Here is a 22,161-nt window from a genome sequence, read left to right on the forward strand (position 1 = left end):
TACGAAAGAAATTTTAATTTACTACGTCTTTATTACTAACTATATTCGCAACACATTTCGTAGACAGTATAAAAATGTACCACTCAATGTATCTTCAAAATTATGTCATTGTTCAGGAAAGATGTCGTCATAGAGATTGAGAAGCGTGCAATCGAAACTTGAGGATGAAATTCGCTAAATATGTGTACAAATAGGTGTGAAATATGTTAAACATACGTCAGACACAAGTGACACTTGTGGAATTTGGCAAAGCAGCGGCTAAGAAGCTCCTACTAAAACCCTGGATCGATTTCTAAGAAATCAGTAGATATACGTTGACGGAAAAAAAATCGCAACTTGAAGAAGGAGTCGTGCGACATAGACGAAAGTGTGTCTGTATCTGAAAGATGATGTCGATTCATTTCGGGTGAGTCGTATAAGCGTTGTGCTACTAGCGTCCCTCTGAGGATGCAAGTCAGGTTTGCTTTAAACACACGCTCTAACGGTCTTGAGAATTAGTTACATTTTGGATTGGACATGACGAGTTGATGTTAATCACGAATTCCTTTCAGGTGACAAAGACGTCATTCTCAACACCTCATGGAGTTTGAACGAGATCGTGTTATAGGGTTACGAGAAGCTGGATGTTCCTTCTACGATAGTGCAGAGAGACTTGGCAGGAATGTAGCCACTGTACATGACTGCTGACGGCAATGGTCACGAGAAAATCCGGTCGGAAGAAGAGCGGACTCCGGACGGACAAATGGCTCTACTGAGAAGGAACATCCTACTGTACAGCGTATGGCTCTGGCGCACCGTACTGCATCTGCTGCAGCACTCTGAGCAGCACTTGACAAGGCAGTGACACAACGATCTGTCGCAAATCGGTTACTCCAAGGACAACTCCGAGTCGGACGTCTTCTGGAGTGCACTCCACTGACGTCACACCATCACCGTTTGTGACTTAAGGGGTGTCAAGCGAGAGGTAATTGGAGGGCAAGATGGAGGACTGTTGTGTTTTGTCATAAAAGTTGGTCCTGACTTGCTGTCATTGATAGCCCGGGTGTTGGTTAGGAGGGAGCCAACTGAGGGCCTGCAGCCAAACTGTATGCGTGCTAGGCACAGTAGACCTGCAACTGGGTGCGACTTCGTATGACAGCGGGGACATTCTCGTGGTTACCCCACGAACATCGATTGTTGTGCTGCCATTCATGAACAGGATTCCACGGGGTGTTTCCAACAGGAAAACGCTCGCCCACATACGACTCTTGTAACCCAACATGCTCTACACACTATCGACATGTAAACTTATCCTGTTAGATCAGCTGATCTCTCTCCAATCGAGCACATATGGGAGATGATTGGTAGACATATCCATCGTCTTGCACAAACAGCATTAACCGTACCTGTATTGCCCAACCAAGTGCAACAGGCATGGAACTCGATCCCACAACCTCACAAACGGCACCTGCACTACACAATGTGATGTGTTGGCAGAAGAGCCAACACCGTGTTGCTAGAGGAGGCCGAAATGCACGCGTTTAAGCTCACGCAAACTTGCGTGAGGTCTGGAACAGGACAATGTACACTCCTGGAAATGGAAAAAAGAACACATTGACACCGGTGTGTCAGACCCACCATACTTGCTCCGGACACTGCGAGAGGGCTGTACAAGCAATGATCACATGCACGGCACAGCGGACACACCAGGAACCGCGGTGTTGGCCGTCGAATGGCGCTAGCTGCGCAGCATTTGTGCACCGCCGCCGTCAGTGTCAGCCAGTTTGCCGTGGCATACGGAGCTCCATCGCAGTCTTTAACACTGGTAGCATGCCGCGACAGCGTGGACGTGACCCGTATGTGCAGTTGACGGACTTTGAGCGAGGGCGTATAGTGGGCATGCGGGAGGCCGGGTGGACGTACCGCCGAATTGCTCAACACGTGGGGCGTGAGGTCTCCACAGTACATCGATGTTGTCGCCAGTGGTCGGCGGAAGGTGCACGTGCCCGTCGACCTGGGACCGGACCGCAGCGACGCACGGATGCACGCCAAGACCGTAGGATCCTACGCAGTGCCGTAGGGGACCGCACCGCCACTTCCCAGCAAATTAGGGACACTGTTGCTCCTGGGGTATCGGCGAGGACCATTCGCAACCGTCTCCATGAAGCTGGGCTACGGTCCCGCACACCGTTAGGCCGTCTTCCGCTCACGCCCCAACATCGTGCAGCCCGCCTCCAGTGGTGTCGCGACAGGCGTGAATGGAGGGACGAATGGAGACGTGTCGTCTTCAGCGATGAGAGTCGCTTCTGCCTTGGTGCCAATGATGGTCGTATGCGTGTTTGGCGCCGTGCAGGTGAGCGCCACAATCAGGACTGCATACGACCGAGGCACACAGGGCCAACACCCGGCATCATGGTGTGGGGAGCGATCTCCTACACTGGCCGTACACCACTGGTGATCGTCGAGGGGACACTGAATAGTGCACGGTACATCCAAACCGTCATCGAACCCATCGTTCTACCATTCCTAGATCGGCAAGGGAACGTGCTGTTCCAACAGGACAATGCACGTCCGCATGTATCCCGTGCCACCCAACGTGCTCTAGAAGGTGTAAGTCAACTACCCTGGCCAGCAAGATCTCCCGATCTGTCCCCCATTGAGCATGTTTGGGACTGGATGAAGCGTCGTCTCACGCGGTCTGCACGTCCAGCAAGAACGCTGGTCCAACTGAGGCGCCAGGTGGAAATGGCATGGCAAGCCGTTCCACAGGACTACATCCAGCATCTCTACGATCGTCTCCATGGGAGAATAGCAGCCTGCATTGCTGCGAAATGTGGATATACACTGTACTAGTGCCGATATTGTGCATGCTCTGTTGCCTGTGTCTATGTGCCTGTGGTTCTGTCAGTGTGATCATGTGATGTATCTGACCCCAGGAATGTGTCAATAAAGTTTCCCCTTCCTGGGACAATGAATTCACGGTGTTCTTATTTCAATTTCCAGGAGTGTAATTAATATAGCCAATAAGGTACGTTGCTCCTGGAGTACTTAACTTTAATCCATAATTGGAGAACATCGCTCTTGATGATACATAATTACAATCTCAATATAAACTGGTAATGGCGCCTTGCTAGGTCGTAGCAAATGACGTAGCTGAAGGCTATGCTAACTATCGTCTCGGCAAATGAGAGCGTATTTGTCAGTGAACCATCGCTAGCAAAGTCGGCTGTACAACTGGGGCGAGTGCTAGGAAGTCTCACTAGACCTGCCGTGTGGTGGCGCTCGGTCTGCAATCACTGACAGTGGCCACACGAGGCTCCGACGTATACTAACGGACCGCGGCCGATTTAAAGGCTACCACCTAGCAAGTGTGGTGTCTGGCGGTGACACCACACAATGCATGCACGTTTGCATCCTTGCATTCGTCATTCTGGCGGTTACACCGGTTATTAATGTACCAGCGTTTCACATCTATAATGCCTTATTTCGCGCTTACATGGACTCTGTAAATAAGTTACCTAGACAAGTGTATTCCCAACATTTCATTATTCTACATTAATTTTTTTTTTGTGATGCGATTTTTTCCGTCAATGTATTAATATCTGTAAAGAAATTCTGTGCGGGTAAGAAACAGTAGTCTCCTATTGGTTTGGGGGTGGTAACGTGGAAAGAGAACAGGGAAGGAATGGGCCAAAAGAGAGGAGGAAGGAAGACATGGAAAGATATATGAGGGAGGAGAAAATGGGGATATCGTGGAAGAGGGGGAAATGGACAGAGAAAGAGAGGATGAAGAGGAGGTGGACAGAGAGAGAGGGAGGAGAAGATGGTGAGGGGGAGACAGAGGGGTAGCAAGACATGGTGGAGGGAAGCACAGGGACAGGGGGGCAGGAGAACATGGACGTAGTGGGTGGAAAGGAGTAGATGGACAGTGAGAGATACAGGAGGAGATATACATTGGGGGATCGAGGAGGTGGACAGAGGGAGAGAAGGAAATAGTGGGGGATGAGGAGATGGACAGAGGGGGGACGGGGAAGTGTACTAAAACGATCGGAGTACATACCGGGGTAATGCCGGGTACTCAGCTAGTTGTAGGTTAAAAAGAAATTTGAAATTGGACTTTTTTCCAATAGTGTTACGCAGCAGGAGAGGGACGAAATCGCCTCTAACGCTGCACTGGAAGAGCACACCTTGCCCTCTCGCGGCACGGAACCGCATCGGTCTCGATTAAGCCAGGCGCTTAAGCCGTCTGGAGCTCGGCCGCTAGCTCTACTTTTTGTCCGTGCGCGGCGTGTCTGCGGCTGCTGTTCAGCGCGACCGATAAGCCGCCCGCTGTTCTTGCTGCTGCTGCTGCTGCTGCTAGCACACGCTTGCAGCCCCACGCACACGCGCCGGAGGCCCTCCTCGGGCATTCGGCGTGCGATCTCGCGGAACGTTTTACACTCCATAAAGCGGAGCACGGCGCGGCGCCACGCTCTGGCGGAGGCTGGGGCGGGGGTTCCCTGCGGGGGCATAAATCGCGGCGCTGCCCGCCTCCAGGAGGCCCCGGGGTCGGCAGGCAGCGGTCCGCCTCGCCGCCGCCTCCAGCGCCGGGATGCCACTTTGTAGAGCGGCGCCGGCGATGGCGAGTCACGGTCAAGTGGACGGCGTCGCTTTCTGCAGCCTCTGGGGACCAGTAGAAGGCCCCACCAAGGGCTGAGGCATGTTGCAGTTCTCACGTACTGTACACATACTCTATACCAAGTAAACCTTTCGGAGTTTGATACGCTGCTCTACCTGTTGACAGATGGTTTTTACAGAATATGTCCAGTCCAGATCGCAAATATTTAATTTTTTGTATTTCGCACATTAGTAGACTGTTCAACACAATTAAGGGATCATTTTTTTTGATACCGCGTAATTATTTCATATGCTACGCGTAAGTTTAAAACTTAGCTCAAAGGTGCCTACAACCCTCCTCTGTAACGTTGCAAAATAGTGGCGCCCTGCGACGATTCAAACAGCTGGGTTTAGACGCCTGGGAGGAAAGACCACAGCTGTAAGATGGTTTAATGCTTTTTGATCCTTTCTGTGGTGTCAACACGGGGGTCGGAACAGTAACATGTGCTTGAATGAAACGGCAAAGTGTCTCTCTAAGATCTCCCAGTTCGGCAATATCCTCGGTGTGACGTCCACACCTTATTGGAGGACGTTAAAAATATACCTGTTAGAAACATGGAACACATTCAGCTAAGAGGCCGTTCTAGCGCCTGGTGGTTAGGCAGCCTGCTCGACGCCGTTCATGTGGTGGTTGCTTGCCTTCGGACACTGGGGCAGCCGCGAGGCTGAGCCAGTGTTGAAGTTCCTCACAGGCACGTTTTTAACTTGCTCAAGAAAGGTGCATTAATGGCGCCAGGAGTGTTGCCAAGCAGGGTGGTCTTTCCAGTTCTGTCCACGCACGTCTTAATGTTGTAACCCCTCCCCGTCCCGAACACGCCACAGAAGGGCGCGGAACAGTAGGGCTGGAAAAACAAACATCCTTTGCTGCTTCGTATCACGTTTATGTTTCGTCGAATGGTTTTGAACGGCCACCAGTGGTTCCACTGAAAATTGCGGTCGCGTTACACTGCGAGGGGGTGAGATGAAGTTCAGTGTGGCTGCAGGCCCGTCATGTCCCTCGAGAAGGAGTCAACCATCCTGGCGGTGTCAGCAGTTTCGAACGTTTCCAAGAACGTTGTCCCGTTGTTCAGCGCACTGCGATCTGTCGTTTCCGAACCTAAAATGTGTAGGAATGAGCGTTCCCATACAGCGGATGGTTTCACTGAAGCACTTTACTGAGGCCTTTTCGTGTCGATTTTGCACGGCGATGAGAGAAACGTTTTCTGCAGCCATTCATAAGAAAACCGCGTGATTTCAACGCTAGATGTCGCGGTTGTGGCTCCATGGCAGGGGCATCAAAAGAAGGGCTGAAAGGTGAGTCAGAGAGGGTGTGATGACCTTCCCATCGTGCGACACGTCCATGGTGGTGTTGGGCTTAACTGTGATGAAATTTGGTCCCAATGTGACATCACTAACGCACGTGATAGCTCACATGTACCTCTGAACTGTGGCCTTTTTCTCGCATGTGTGGTCTCCTTGCTGTTTGGAGCGTCGCCGACCTAGGGGTGAAGTCACAGGGCGCCACACTTTTGTACCATCACAGGGGAAGGTTGTAGCCATCTTTGAGACAGATTTCAAGCATATGCATCACAATGGGAGACAGTTATTGGATTTTGAAAATGTGATCCATTACTGTTGCGCACTGTAGTCCGCATCACCAAATCATCGCGAATATGACCATCTGATATAGTGTACATCATCACTCGTGTTTAAGATCGACCATTTCACTGTTGTCACAACACTAAAATACCTTGGAGTTCGCATTGTTAACCAACCAAAAGGAAGCCCACAGCAGCCAAATCTAAGTGGTCTCATAATCAACACGTGAGCGCTGGCGGAGCATCGCCGCTCTTGCCGAGGTCCTGGTGCAGTCAGTTTGTCGTTGCCTGCCTCAGACCTTTCACCAAGTGTCAAGCGTGTATCAGTGCCGCGTGGATGACTGCCGTCAGTGCTTGTACAGTGTACGGTTGGACGTTTTGTTCTGTGGACGAAGGGAAGGGGTAGGGTGCCTGTGCCAGCGAATAGATTGACCCTCTCCAGTAGCATCTGACGGATGCTCTCACTTCATGAGACGCTGCGGAGAGATTTGGTGATTGCGAGTTTTGCATCACTCTCTGTGTTCCTCTTGCGGCCAAATACTGGAAGTCAAAAATTTACACCATCAGCATTCGAACCGCATTACCTGGGAGTCGAGCGCCACTGCGCAGTAGTGTGTCAGTGACGTCGGCTAAGTAGATGGATCTACAATAAAGTAAAGCTATAAAACTACTAATATGCTGACATTGTGACTAAATCGCCCTGGCAGTCTTGCGTCCCTCCTGAATTTTACGATTCCAAATCCTGCAAATCGTAGAGGAATGTACAATCCATCTACCATTCCCTACCCTTCTCCTTCACCAGTTAACCAGAGCTCCACATCTCTTCCAACTTTCTATGTCTCTCTCTCTCTCTCTCTCTCTCTCTCTCTCTCTCTCTCTCCCCTACAAGACATAAACACAGAGGAGCTGACACACTTTTGAACCTACCAACCCTACCAGACATGAACCTCACTCTACCTATACAGTATTCTACCGCACCTCGAACACGAAGTCGAGGAGTGGTTATAATGCTGGAATAATTTCCGCTTTTAGCCAAACTGTAGTGCTGTCCCTTAGAAAAGCTCCCGCCTACTAACCGGCGTATAATGACGCGGTCGGGACAGTGCGACACTTTCCCCACTCGGTAGACGGCACTCTGTATGCAGACGCACGGCTACCTGCAACTCGACGGCCAGCAGCAGACGCCTAGGGTAACGACGCCCCTCTGGCGGTGTCGCTAACGACTGCGATAAGGGCTGGGGTGGGGTGGGGCTGTTCTGGGGCGTGGAGAGAGGGAGGGGGTGTCCTGAGGGCGACGATCAGCGCCTCGCATGGGTCGGCACGCCTCGTGGCCCATCCATCTCCCTGGGATGCCGCGAAGCAGCCCGGGGCAGCGCTGCCCAAGGAGTGACCCGTAAAAGGGCGGCCCCCAAGGCATAATATACGGACCTTCATAAATGAAACTGTCAACTCAGTAAAATTCCTTTGGGTATTAGGCTGTGTAGTTTCGTAACACTAGAAGAGCTATAATGAGTAATTCAGCTGCTCCCTACTTATGTCGCATTATGCAACCCGAAATGTATTATCTGACTTTAAAAAACCACGCGGGAGATTTTCATACTCTCCCCCTCTAAGCGCGAACTGTTAATCCTTCAGAAGAAATGAACAGCAACTTTTGTAGGAAATATAACGTATTTAGATTTTGTACTGGGATACTTTTTCGCTGGAGGCCAAAGTTTCCTAGTCACGCAAAAACGTACAAAAATGACCTTCAAACGCATCTTCGCCCCCACATTCATCCAGCACCAATAAGGATTTATTGTATGTTGTTCGTGGCACTCCCTCTTTCCACTGTACATAAATTTCCGACTACTCGAACTATTCCCGACATTAGACCTTTTTGGACTCTTAGTATTTGGTCTATTACGCCACCAGCATAGTCGAATATTCGTAAACATTATTAATTTAAATCTGTCCGTGACGGTAAAGAAAGAAAAACGACCTTTGTAAACGTCACGCTACAATTAATTACGTTGGCAGTACATTCAAACTTGGCCGTTACAAGCACAGTATTCCGTAGTCAGAAAGCCTGACAAATACAGCGACGTAATATTTTCTTTCATGGTGTTAAAATTCACAAAACTGTTTGGAAAAATTTACATAAACGTCAATTTTACAATTTGTAATCTATCTACTAAGCTGGGGCGTAATAAGGCCAATTAATGAAGAATGTGAGGAATAGTTCGTGCTGGGAGTGCCGTGAACAACATACTAGAAATCATGACTGGCGGGGAAGAATATAGGGGTGGAGGTGCGTCTGAAGGTTACTTTTCTACGTTTTTCTTGAATAACTCGAAAACAGAGCCCTCCACCGTAAACGTATCCAGTAAAAAATTTAACTACATTAAATTTCTTAAAAAAGGTCCGGTTAATTTTTTATATGGGACTGACAGTTTGCGCTTAGCGAGAGAGAGAATATGAAAATCGTTTGCGTGATTTTTGAAGGCGAGATACAACACTGCAGGCTGCATGAGACGACATCGGTAGGGGTAGCTAAATCATTCTGCGCATTAGGCTACTGCTGAACGCCTAGAGCGGTGGACGCTCTTAGGGGCAGGTCAACTGTCTGACAAACGCCTAGGACAGCAAAAATTAGATTTTCAGTAGTTCATATGGTTAGTCACAGAATTTGAAAATTGAACGTGCTGTAATAATATTGTCAGTAGGAGCTATGACCTTGAGTTAATGGTTTAACCGAGCGGTCTAAGGCACTGCAGTCATGTACTGTGCGGCTAGTCCCGGCGGAGGTTCGTGTCCTCCCTCGGGCATGGGTGTGTGTGTTTGTCCTTAGGATAATTTAGATTAAGTAGTGTGTAAGCTTAGGGACTGATGACCTTAGCAGTTAAGTCCCATAAGAATTCACACACATTTGAACATTAAAATGGATAAATGAATGGTTTAACAAAGTAAGTCGAGTACTGAAGATAGAAACTGTGTATATATCTTGAGGCAGCATAGCTCATGGTGTACCAGTTATCCAAACTATATCCAACCAGTACCTGACAATGGGATAATTTCAAGATTCCTAATAGACTTGATACATAATTTCAAACCTTTTCGAACCGTTTTCTCGCTGACACACATAATGAAAACGGAAAAGTTTGTCACTTACTTCATTTTCACTCTTGACGCCGTGAAATTGTTGCTTCCGACAAATACGTCTTTTATCTATGCCGTCGTGGACGTTATACCTGCTAGGTCAGCTTAAAGGCATTGTCATTTTCGATGCAGGTTTTGATCCGAGGCTCCTTTGTCTGTTGATCATCAGATGTAATTAGGAGCTGTAAAATACCTGCCTGGATGACCAAAATACGTGAATAATATTATGTACCGCTTCTGACCTACATATGGTAATGTCAGACCTGGACAAAGAAAGAGCTGATTAGAATACCAGCAAAGGAGTTGCGCTTTTTAGAAGGGATCTCGGTTAAGATGAGAAGGGACAGGATAATAAATCGTACAATACGAAACACACTTCAGGTTTCCTAACAGGAACTATGGACAGAAATACTATGAAATACTCTGGACGTGTCAAAAGAATGGGAAAAGATTAACCACGAAGAAGAACACTTGAATGGGAAGAATCTGGATGAAAACCTATTGGTACACCACAATCGATATCGAGAGACAATGTCAATGATGGTATGACATGAAGAGGATTAGCATGGGAGGAAATGCCGATCGGTAGACTGCGAGAAGAGAGAAGATTGGCTTTGTAAATGACCTTCATAAGCAGAATCGTTTCAGGAAGAAGACACAGTAATACGTCAGCGCTTCGCACAAGGTTATAATTTATTACTTCTTTATTACCAACTCGATTCGCAATACATTTTGCAGACAGTATCTACATCTACCGTCAAATGTACCAGGAAAATTATATCATTTGACGATACATAGTTCTGGAGGTATGATGTCAGAAGCATTGAGATTCGTGTTTTCTTAAAATGGAGTGCCAATTACCCAGACTATAATCACCCATTGTTTGATAATAATGACAGCTGGCGACTTGCAACAAGCTTTAAAGATAATTTTTAACCTTCTATAAGCTTTTTTTTACTGGTCTCGGAGTGCATAACCGAAAACTAATAAAAGGAACATAATTAGGGTATTCCGTCTTCAACCATGAAGGTGTTACTCGCATAACGTCGTATTTAACACATTAATCCTGCTGTAAACATAATCGAATGTTTAAAGCTGTTTTATAAATGGGAACTGGATTCTTTAAAGAATCGGGGTGGTGGTGTTATTCGTACAACACAGTAGACATTTTGGCCATCTTAAAACCTTCACCTTCACGGCCAGTAAAGTGTGGGGTTGTGATGACGAAGTCCCTGTACACCAGCTTATTTTGGTTGTAACTCGACAATCGGCATCACTATCTCGACTCGTAATTCGACAGTCCTATGTCTGTGACAACGGAAATACGATGGTGTGTCATCAGACCCTTCCAATCTTGGTTCCTGCAGAAGCCCGTTTTGTATGACCGGAACGATCATTCGAAGCAAAAACGTCTCGTAAAAATGGGCTCTAAAATGCATACATGAAGAACTATGGGAACTTTTTTCGAAAGAATTGATGTGTTTCGCAACGGCGAAGATGAAAAACTGCTTACAGCTTTTCAAAAAAATGTGTGTGAAATCTTATGGGACTTAACTGCTAAGGTCATAAGTCGCTAAGCTTACACACTACTTAACCTAAATTATCCTAAGGACAAACACACACACCCATGCGCGACGGAGGACTCGAACCTCCGCCGGGACCAGCGCTTACAGCTTTTGAGGTATATATTCTAGAGCTCGCGTTTACTGGTCTTTTCTCTTTCCCTGCACAGTTTTTTAGCTTACAAAATGAAGAGGCATAAATATGGAAGAGTATTACATTTAAATTGACACTGGCCTTCGTCTAAGGCATCCGTATAAGGAGCTGTTAATTACTTAAGTTCGACAACTGATTAGTTAGTCCGACCACCGTCTTCACAGTGCCATCTTCCCTCGGTAATACCATAACCCATAGCGCAGCAACAGTGCGTGGTTCTTGTAGCCTGCTCATAACGATATAGTCTCCATCGAACATAACACCTAAGCTGGTAATGCGAAAATTTGTGCAACATAACTGTGATCATGACTGTACGTTATAATAAAATCATGCTGACTTTGTTAGACTGCTGTTATCCAGACATTGTGCCGATGTCCTTAAAGAGCCAGATTTCCCGTTCGTTTCTAGTAGCCTCCGTAAGTCTGATGTGTTTCTCCCATGTGATGCATCTTATATTTTCTACTATTCCTCCAAGTTTAACCTATAGTCCGTGTTTCATTAATCTGTCTGTGTCAGGCCGGCCGGAGTGGCCGAGCGGTTCTAGGCGCTACAGACTGGAAGCGCTTCGTTCGTCGTTAGTGTTTGACCAACTATGCCGTCAGTTTCACTTTTATTACTCGAAGTTGGTTTCTGTTTACTACTTGACTGCCTTCGTAATTCCGTACTACTGAGTAAAGTTGAAAGATTTCTCTGAGACCGCCAGTGCCATGATTTTTCTTTAATGCTCCTGGAATTATTAGTAGAAGCCCTTCGTTTGTTATTTAAATTTTCTTGAAGTCAAACTCATCGTCTTACACTAACATTCTGCATTAAGCTGGTCAGTAATTTAAAACAGTGATGTCAGGTCGATCGTCCGATGCTTTCGATGTTTGTGCTCGCTCCTTCTTCAGTAGTTTGTTTCCAATACCATATTATTATTTTTTAAATTTGATTAGTCTTTTCTGTTGGAAACGAAAGTGAATACCATAAACACTTCTTAGACGGCTGAAAGAAAGCATGTGACACACTACGGATTGCGAGTGCGTCCCTGAATCACGTATGCTGTACCTTTTTTTAAATCTTTCGTTTGTTGTTGTTAAAATGGTGGAGTACTTTTCTTAGTGTGAGCATTTAAAGAAATAGTGTTGTGAAAAACAAATGGAAATATCACGCGAATGTTTTTGTTGGGTAACTTGTTGTGATTTTCGTTAAGGCATAACTGAAGAACAATTTCTAGAATATATTCGTTCAATTTTTCGTAGTGAATCATCTCCAGAAAACATATCGTGGTGCTTGCGATTCCATCGCCGTTGACTTTAGTCGAGGTGAACCGGAATCAGTCATTATTCCAGAATCCAGTTCTTCGTAATTCATATAATAAAGTGTCGCGTACGATTCATCAAAATGCTAGGCTGCGCGGTGGGGGCCAACACCCGCCTCTGTGCACCCGAAGTGGAAAGTGTGCGACCCTCCCTCCCTCCCTCCCACCCGCTCACGGCTACTGCCGCAGCAGGCACAGACTGCTGACGCCGGACACCCTGGCGGCGGCTAGCCACGCGTGTGTGCCGCTCGTTGAATATCGCATTAGGAGCGTTTCCGGTGGTCACGCCAACCTGCTTATTCGATTGAGGATCGTTGGAGGGGTGCTTTCTGCCCGAAGGTGGGCCGTCTGAGCTTGCAAACTCACAGGGTGCGACAGATGTGATTAAGCTTTAACACACCAAGCAGGATCCTCTAGGGCCCACAGACATTGATTTTTAGTGATACTGCTGTAACAGTGAGGAACAATTTAGTCTTAATTTTTATATATGCCCTTGTGCCCTTGTGCCATGCATGTGCTTAAGATGAATACTGCTTCATGATATCTATGATGCATTCGTTAAAGAAATACAAAAAAGTAAGAAAAGAGTCGGGGACCTGACAGTAACCCACTTGGTGTTACCATGCTACATAGTTTGATGTACTTTTTTGTTGTTTCTCATAATGTGAATTCCACAAAATTTTCAAAATAGCCCGGAAAAAATCTCTTAAGTTGATATTCTTCGGATGCTGGATGAATGTGATTTCAGTGACCTCGAAGACGTTTCGAGAGAACCTAGTCAGGACTTCGTTCCAGAACAAGATGCATTATCTAACAACCTTACCACAACAAAGGTCAAAAATTATTAATGATAGTGGTGTTGCTCAAGCTGCTAAATACTGCATTTTCGGGCAACAACAAAGTTATTATGTGGCAGGTGTCATTAGAGCACAGTTAATAAAGTCATTTCATGAAATAATGAATAAACTAGGCACTCATATTTTCGTGTTTGTCACTCTGGTCTCGTTGTAAAATCATGGCTCAATCGTCGAAAATCTAGGTGGTGATGATTCTAAGCTCGGATGCAAAGAGGCCTAAGTTTTATTCTGCTATATTCAAAGGTTTTATAGATGTGTTTCACAAACCATTCTTGAAGATTAAACCTTTGAAAGTTAGCACAATGGTGATGTAAAAAAATAATCAGCACTCCGATTTTAAGTTACACTTCCTTTTTATTGCTTTTGTTGCAATATCACGTAACACACAAAACATCACTTCACAATAGAAAACATACTTGAAAACATCTTCCTCACTGTTAAAGTTCACATTTTATAAGCTGACTACAATACGCGTCCTTCCAACATGACATCCAAGAATCGACTTTCTCTATGTCCGACTCTCTAATAGCCCCTTACGCGCCCAAAAATCAAGAGTTACAAGTACTTCAAAGATCATAGTGACAAAATCATTGCAATATAAACATATCGATGTATCAAAAATGAAATCAAATCTGAATGTTGTCTCAGAAATATGTTAAGTAGTTAACAGAAACACAGTAAAATACTTCCGGTATCGTGAGGTTGAGTTGAGGTGCCGTAATGATTACGTAATTGAAGTAAATTAAGAAGAAAGTTACACTGCCATCTAAAATTGTGACGAGGATCCCGATGAAGAAAATGAACAGTTCAGTGTCTCCTGTGATTTTCTATTGTCAATCTATCACATTATCAAAGAATATCCCGCGTCAACGAATGCGAGTGATCTTGCACTGGTCCCGGCGAATGTTCGAGTTCTCCCTTGGGCGTGGTTGTGTGTGTTTGTCCTTAGGATAATTTAGATTAAGTAGTGTGTAAGCTTACGGACTGATGACCTTAGCAGTTAAGTGCGATAAGATTTCACACACATTTCAACATTTGTTGACCTTGCACTCACAATGCCTGAAGTTTACAAAGTGTTCTTTGTTGACCAAATTGTAGATACTATATGCACCTTTGCCACTGCTAAAGCGTGATTTGTTGTTCAGCATTGCAAAGCAAATGCTGCTCTGAACAGATTGAGAATTTCGACAGGTGCAGATTGTATCAAATAGCATTTTTAAGTGTGCTACTGTCTGCTGGGCCTTTTCTCTAGCGAAGGAACCAATTTTAGAAATATGAGCCACAGACGAAAATATTCGTCGTGCAGTTTTTATTACTGCCATGGCACGCAACCAGTTTGTACGTATTCTTCAGTTGAGGTTTGACAATAAACCAACACGTCAATAATACTTATTTAATTTAAATACACGTTTAGACATCCAAAGAACGTAATGTGAGCAATCTTCTACACTACTATGTCGAGAAAGTCCCCAGAAGACCCCATCTTTGCAAACAATGTCGACGACATAGGTTTTGTATGTTAGGGATTAAGAGAGCAGCTGTATACAATCACCATAGATCAAATATCCGGAAATGGAAACTACAATAACTATCAGTGACGACAGATTTGTTTTCACTGTTCTAAACGTCATGCTTTTTGAAATTCGTAGACTAAGGAATGGTAACGGCGCCACAGTTTCCGCCGTAATTATTTGAGATCTTATAATTCCAGAACGTTTACGGTTTAGGGCTGTGAAACCAAGGGTACCAGCATTATACCTCTAGTTTTAAAAAAAACACGTGTGCCATTTAAAAAAATGTAACTTTGTTTTGAAAGTGATGTTTGTTTGCTTGCATGGATTCTGAATTGTTGCCCATTGTGTGAGCCGTAACGTAGGTACATCCCCAGAAAATTGTATGTTTCACGTTTTGCTTCATTTTGAAAGTATGTGAGGTGGCAAAGTTAGGTGGGACACCTAGTATACAGTGTAAATCACCTAAAAGTTACACCGCAGGTATTGCGCCAATGGGAAGGGCTATTGATGTGCGGCTTTCACACAATGGATTCTTAGCCAATCCGCAGATTGTAATAATACTTAGAAGTGTATTTTTATACAAACATACGCTTTTTTACATGGATCAATCCCTACTAAAACTAACAAACTAAAGGTAGGTTAAATTAGCATTTCAGTCATGCTTATTGTAGGATTCTAGTGCGAGTCGTTGACAAGATATCGTTTTTTGGTTAGTTTCAACATCGAAAAACTTGTTTGTGCCGTTCAGCCTTTGTAGTTACTATGTAAGACGTTATGTTTGCTTCCAGTGTGCTAGTGCGTTCCTTGAGCGCATTGCGACTTCCTAGTCGGTTAGAGTGTGACAGTCCGAGTAGATGGTCATGCGTGGACGACGGGATTTACAAATGCAGGAAAAGGCGATACGCTTTTCGTGTGTGGCGAGAGTAGGAAGAATGCCATTCGTTTTTGTATCACGTGTGTGGTAAGATATCCTAATAGACGTTAACCATTTCGGCAATTGTTTATCAACCTCTTCAACCAGTTACGTGAAAGTGGTAGGCTGAAACTTCGACACCGTAACTAAAGGAAACAGGTGATGACAGAAGAGGGAGAAATTAATGTTGTTGCTTCTGTTGCAGGTGATCTGCGCCTCAGGTCCCCCGCAGTCGCACGAGGAAGTTGCACGAGCGACGCAAGTGTCCTACGCATTCTCCATCGTCGTAGGTTCTGTCCCTATCACATCTCCCAATCAAGAGCTGCGTGGAAACGATGTTAACTTCTGTACATTGGCATTAAGACAGGAAACTCCACATGTATCATATATCTTGTTTAGTGGTGAAGCCACATTCTACACCTACATACATACTCAGGAAGCCACCATAAGGTGTGTGGTGGAAGCTATCCTGTACCACAACTAGTCGTTTCCTTCCCTATTCCACTAGCAAACGAACCCAGATTGCTGCCCACCTGGTCCCAAATCGTTTATCTATATAGAGAACAACACCGGTCCCATCAGACTTCCCTGGGGCACTCCTGACGACACCCTTGTCTCTGATGAACACTCGTCGTCGCAGACTACATATTGGGTTCTATTATTTAAAGAGTCTTCGAGCCACTCACATATCTGCAAAGTTATTCCATATGCTCCTACCTTCGTTAACAGCCTGCAATGGTGAACCGAGTCAAAAGCTTTCCGGAAATCTAGAAATATGGATTCTGCCTGTTGCCCTTCATCCTTGGTTCTCAATATAGCATGTGAAAAGATTCGCTATGCCAAATTTATGCTGATTTGTGGACATAAGCTTCTCAATCTCAAGAAAGTTTACTACATCCGGACTGAAATTATGTTCAAGTATTCTACAGAAAACAGAAGTTAGGGACATCGGTCTGTAATACTGCGGGTCCGTTCCTTCCTTATATGCTGCAGTCACCTGCTGTTTTTTTCAGTCGCTTGGGACTCTGTGCTGGGCGAGAGATTCACGGTAAATGCAAACTAAGTAATGTGCCAATGACGTAGAATACTCTTTGTAAAATCGAACTAGGATTCCATCTGGGCCTGGTGATTTATTTGCTTTAAAATCTTTCAGTTGTTTCTCTATGCCAGATTTGTAAATTGTAAATTTGTGGTAAGATCTTATGAGACCAAACTCCTTAGGTCATCGGTCCCTAAGCTTACACACTACTTAATCTGACTTAAACTAACTTACGTAATGCACAACACACACACACCCATGCCCGAGGGAGGACTCAAACCTCCGACGGGGAGAGCCGCGAGGACCGTGACAAGACGCGTTTAGACCGCGCGGCTACCCCGCGCGGCTACCCCGCGCTACACCAGATTTGCCTACTTCCTTGTCGTCCATACGGTTTTCTGCAGAATTCTAGACCATATTCTGAGTTCTAATGTAATAAATTTCGTAGATACCGAAAAGTTCACCCTTTAGAAAGCATAGTTTTTTGTGAAACCCAGCTTTCTCTCTTCTAACGTTATACACTGCGAATGAATGAAGGGCAACAGGCTGATTCCATATTTCTAGATTTACGAAAATCATTCGACACGGTACCCCACTGCAGACCGTTAACGAAGCTGTTTCATACGGAACAGGCTCCCAGATACGTGACTGCCTAGAGGCCTTCTTAAGTAATAGAAGCCAGTATATTGTCCTCTCAATTGAGTATTGATCGGAGACAGGGGTAGCATGATCAGTGCACCGGGGAAGTGTGATAGGACCGTTGCTATTTTCTCAGTACATAAATGGATGATGTCTGGTTTATGGGGCGCTCAACTACGCGGTCATCAGCGACCGTACGAAGTCCCAATTTTTTTCACAATCCAGTTTTTTCACAGTCCATTCTAGCCACTGTCACGAAAGATGGAGATGATGAAATGATGAGGACAACACACACAACCAGTCCCTGGTCAGAGAAAGAATACGTAAATGATCTGGCAGACAGGGTGGACAGCAATCTCAGGTTGTTCGCTGATGATGGTGTGGTGTACAAGAAGGTCTCGAAGATAAGTGTCTGTAGGCTGATGCAAGATGACGTAGACGAAACTTCCTGGAGGGAAGGCGACTTCCCTTCGGGAACTCAAATGGGAATCCCTGGAGGGAAGGCGACTTTCTGTACGAGAAACACTATTTGATAAAATTTAGAGAACCGGTATTTGAAGCTGACTGCCACACCATTCTACTGCCGCCAACATACACTGCATGTAAGAACCACGAAGATAAGATACGAGAAATTGGGCCTCATACGGAGGCACATAGACAGTTGTTCCTTCCTCGCTACATTTGCGAATGGAACAGGAAAGGAAATGACTAGTAGTGGTACAGGGTACCCTCTGTCACGCACTGTACGGTGGCTCGCGGAGTATCTATGTAGAGGTAGACTATGCAGTGGTCACCGCCTCGTTGATATTGGACTGTGGTTCAGTGGAAGTGCCTCGACTGATCGGACGCATTACGTTTTTTGTTGACACCAGTCCGATGGTCGTGCCTGGCTTCGCAGTCATCCTGGCTGACGGTTGTGTGAAACTTACGCCGCACTACTGGTGGAGAACGGTGACGGTAACACTACACACTAGGGGTGATTCACTTGTGGTAGTGATGGGGGGGGGGGGGGGCACGATGACAGCCAAGGACTACGTGAACATTACTGGAGACCGCCTGCATCCCCGTCACGTTTGGTGTCTTCCCCGGCGTCTATGACGTCCTCCAGCAGGATAACTGACCTAGTTAAAAGGCCAGAATCGTGCGACTGTGATTTGAGGCGGACAACAATGAACCAACTTCGATGTCTTGGCTCCCAAATTCGCCTGATCTCAACCAGACGGAACGCATATGGGATATTATCGATCGCAAGCTCGGCGCCCACAAACCATCAGCTCAAAATTCACAGGGATTGCGTCACTTATGTGTAGACATGTACTGTCTCTTACTTGCTTAACCTCAGCAAAGACTTGACGATTCAAACCAAGAAGAGTCGCTGTTATGTTGCGTTCCGAAAGTGGCTCAAAACAATATAAAATAGGGTGGCATAATGTTCCGGCTGTACCATTATGTCGTACATTTCCTAATAGAAACTACTCTCTTAATCCCTCTTGAATCTTCGAGCCAAACACCAGTCGAAGAACATTTTGTCATACATCTAACAATCTTGTTGGCTACCTAGAATCATCCTACTTCCATTACTACACATGGAAATGGTAAGCTGCCACGATTATATCAACGGATCAACACACCTCCTCCACATTGTTTCTGCTTAAAAGGACGATAATGGGAACATTTTACTACTCGCCTTCATCAAAGAATATTACAAAACTATGCAGGGCTACACTGCAGCAGCGCTATTCAATCTGTATTCGCATGTTAATGCCCCAGTCGACAAAGCACCTTCATTTCCCTTGTGATCCTAGAAAAATTCATCTGGATTTGCTGGGCTTGGACTTCTTATATCTCCAACTGCAGCCTCATCGAAGTTTGGAATGAATTACAAATCCGGTTACGCGCACTGTTCAATTTGCTTGAAATTCATGAGTGTAAGGGAAATTCCCCGAGGATTAAATGTTGAAGGCAAAGTTACTTTTAGAAAAGGCAGTTCTACACGTCATTAATTACAGGTGTGACTTCAGAAGAACGAACAGCAACAAGAGGCCGGAAACTCTGGCAAGACAGCACTTAAAAAAATAAAAACAATAAAAAAACACGTTTCTTCGACAGTGCCGGTATGGACGAAACATTGTGGTATGCTGACAGAACTACCATTATTTTACTTCTTAACTATTCACGGCAATAATAGTAAATAATAATAATAATAATTATAATAATTCAGTCCCTACTGACATTGTCCAGTATGAAGATCGAGCCAGGCGAACCTGTCAGTATGTAATACAACGCAGTTGTTTGCGAATGACAGGTTCATTTAGATGTGCACCTACACCACCTATCTCTGCCTTTCGCAGGCCAACGGGCAGTTGTGGCGGGGCGTGCGTGATGGGCCAGAACCATTTGGCTCCCTATCTGCTCCATCGGGAGAAAGAGTGTTTGGGATACCTCTGCGTGAGCATGGTCTCTCACACTCCTAAGTGGGAGTTACTCGAGAAGTTCTACTGTATTGCTCTTCAGTCTGAAGACTATTTTGACGTTATCTCCACGCTAATCTGTGCTGTTAGAACCTCTCTGCTTAGCTATTACTGCCAACATCTACATTAATGTGATTACTGTAGTCAGTGTTGGTCTTTCTCTACAATATTTCCCTGCCCCCACCCAGCCCCCATCCCCACCCTTCCCACACTTCCCACCGTTACAGCACTAAATATTCCTTGTTGCCACAGGATTTGTCCTCACAAGAAATCTCTTTCTTCGGTTACTATCTACCATAAAGATCTTTTCTCCTCAACTCGAGCCAGTATCTTTTCATTGGTTATTCGATCTACCGATCAAATGTTCTGCATTTGTCTTTACACAACATTTCAGAAACTACTATTCTTCTCTCATCTGCTCTATTCACTGTTCACGTTTCACTTCCATGTAAGACCACATTCCAGAGAAATACTACTGGCAAGGATTTTCGAATACTTGAAGTTATATTTGTCATTATCATATTTCTCTTTTGCATAGAAGCTTTTAATCTTTTTGCCCGTTTACACCATCTGTACTTTTCCCATCAACAGTTATTTTGCTGGGCCATTTTTTGTCTTCTGTTTTTACTGTTACATTTCCTGACTAATTCCCTCATTATCTCCTAATTTAATTCAGCTACACTACGTTACAATTGTTTTACGTTTCGTTGATTTTCATCTGTTACCTTCTTCGTAAGACACAATTCACGCCGTTCGACAATTCTGGTAAATAATTTGCCGTTTCTGACACAGTTACAATGTCATCGACAAAAAGTAGAAGCTTTTATTCCTCATCAACTCCTTTCTCAAATTTCCCCTTGGTTCCCTTTACTTCTTGCTCGACGTACAGACTGTACAATTGTTCGAAGTAAGGTCCGCCAGTTATGCGAAACACCGTTTTTTCACAGTAGAAACAGAAACTAAGAGCACACTACATTTTCTAGATCTCACCATACATAAAACAAATAACACACACAACTTCACAATATTCAGAAAACCGATAACCACAAGCAACACCATCCACAACCTGTCAAATCACCCACTGACAAGTAAGCAAGCAAACTTCAGATTCATGCTCCATGGATTAAACAGAACACCGTTGAACAAACAGAACTACACACAAGAACTAAACACAATTAAACAAATAGGAGTAGAAAATGGTTATGATACGCATATGGTAGACAAGTTAAATAAAAAATATGTAAACAGTAGAAAAATGAGCATACCACACCCACACAAGTACTCACCCAACACAGTACAACAGAAAACACAAACAATGACCACACACAAGACACAACAGAGCAACAACACACACACAAAACGAAGTGGCAGATAGTCACCTACAATAACATGATTGTTCACAGAATAGGCAACATATTAAAGAAACAGGGGCTCCAAACAGGATACAGGACAGAGAACACAACGCAGAAAGAGATCGGAGCACAAGAGATACCCACAGAGAAATTTAACAGATCGGGAATATATGAACTCACATGCAACACTTGCCAGTCACCGTACACAGGAAAAACATACAGAAACATCAAAACCAGATATTCAGAACATTTCACAGCTTTAAAAAGCAACAGCTCCCATAGCACATTTGCTAACCACCTTATAGCCCACAATCACCACCCAACTACAATAGAAACAAACTTAGAACACTAAAACGCAGCCACAGCATATACAGCAAAGTGATCATCGAGGAAAGCTTCCACACACAGAAGGCAATAACAGAAGGAAAACAGCTCATAAATGAATACACTACACTCTGCAAGGGCACAGTATGTAACACATTAAAAGAACTTTACAAAACGGAAAGCACAAACAAAGTTTACCCGCAAACACACACACACACACACACACACACACACACACACACACACACACGATAAATGGATACACTACACTCTGCAAAGACACACCAATTTATACACAAAAGTAACACCAGGTGAAATACAGTTAAGAAGCGTACAGAAAACACACACACACACACACACACACACACACACACGCACACGCACACGCACACACACACACACACACACACACACACACACAAAGATACACTACTGGCCATTAAAATTGCTACACCCCGAAGATGACGTGCTACAGGCGCGAAATTTAACCGACAGGAAGAACATGCTGTGATATGCAAATGATTGGCTTTTCAGAGCATTCACACAAGGTTGGCGCCGGTGGCGACACCTACAACGTGCTGACATGAGGGAAGTTTCCAACCGATTTCTCATACACAAACAGTAGTTGACCGGAGTTACCTGCTGAAACGTTGTTGTGATGCCTCGTGTAAGGAGGAGAAATGCGT

This window comes from Schistocerca serialis, chromosome 4, assembly GCF_023864345.2.
Source record: "Schistocerca serialis cubense isolate TAMUIC-IGC-003099 chromosome 4, iqSchSeri2.2, whole genome shotgun sequence".
In the NCBI taxonomy this organism is placed as follows: Eukaryota; Metazoa; Arthropoda; class Insecta; order Orthoptera; family Acrididae; genus Schistocerca; species Schistocerca serialis.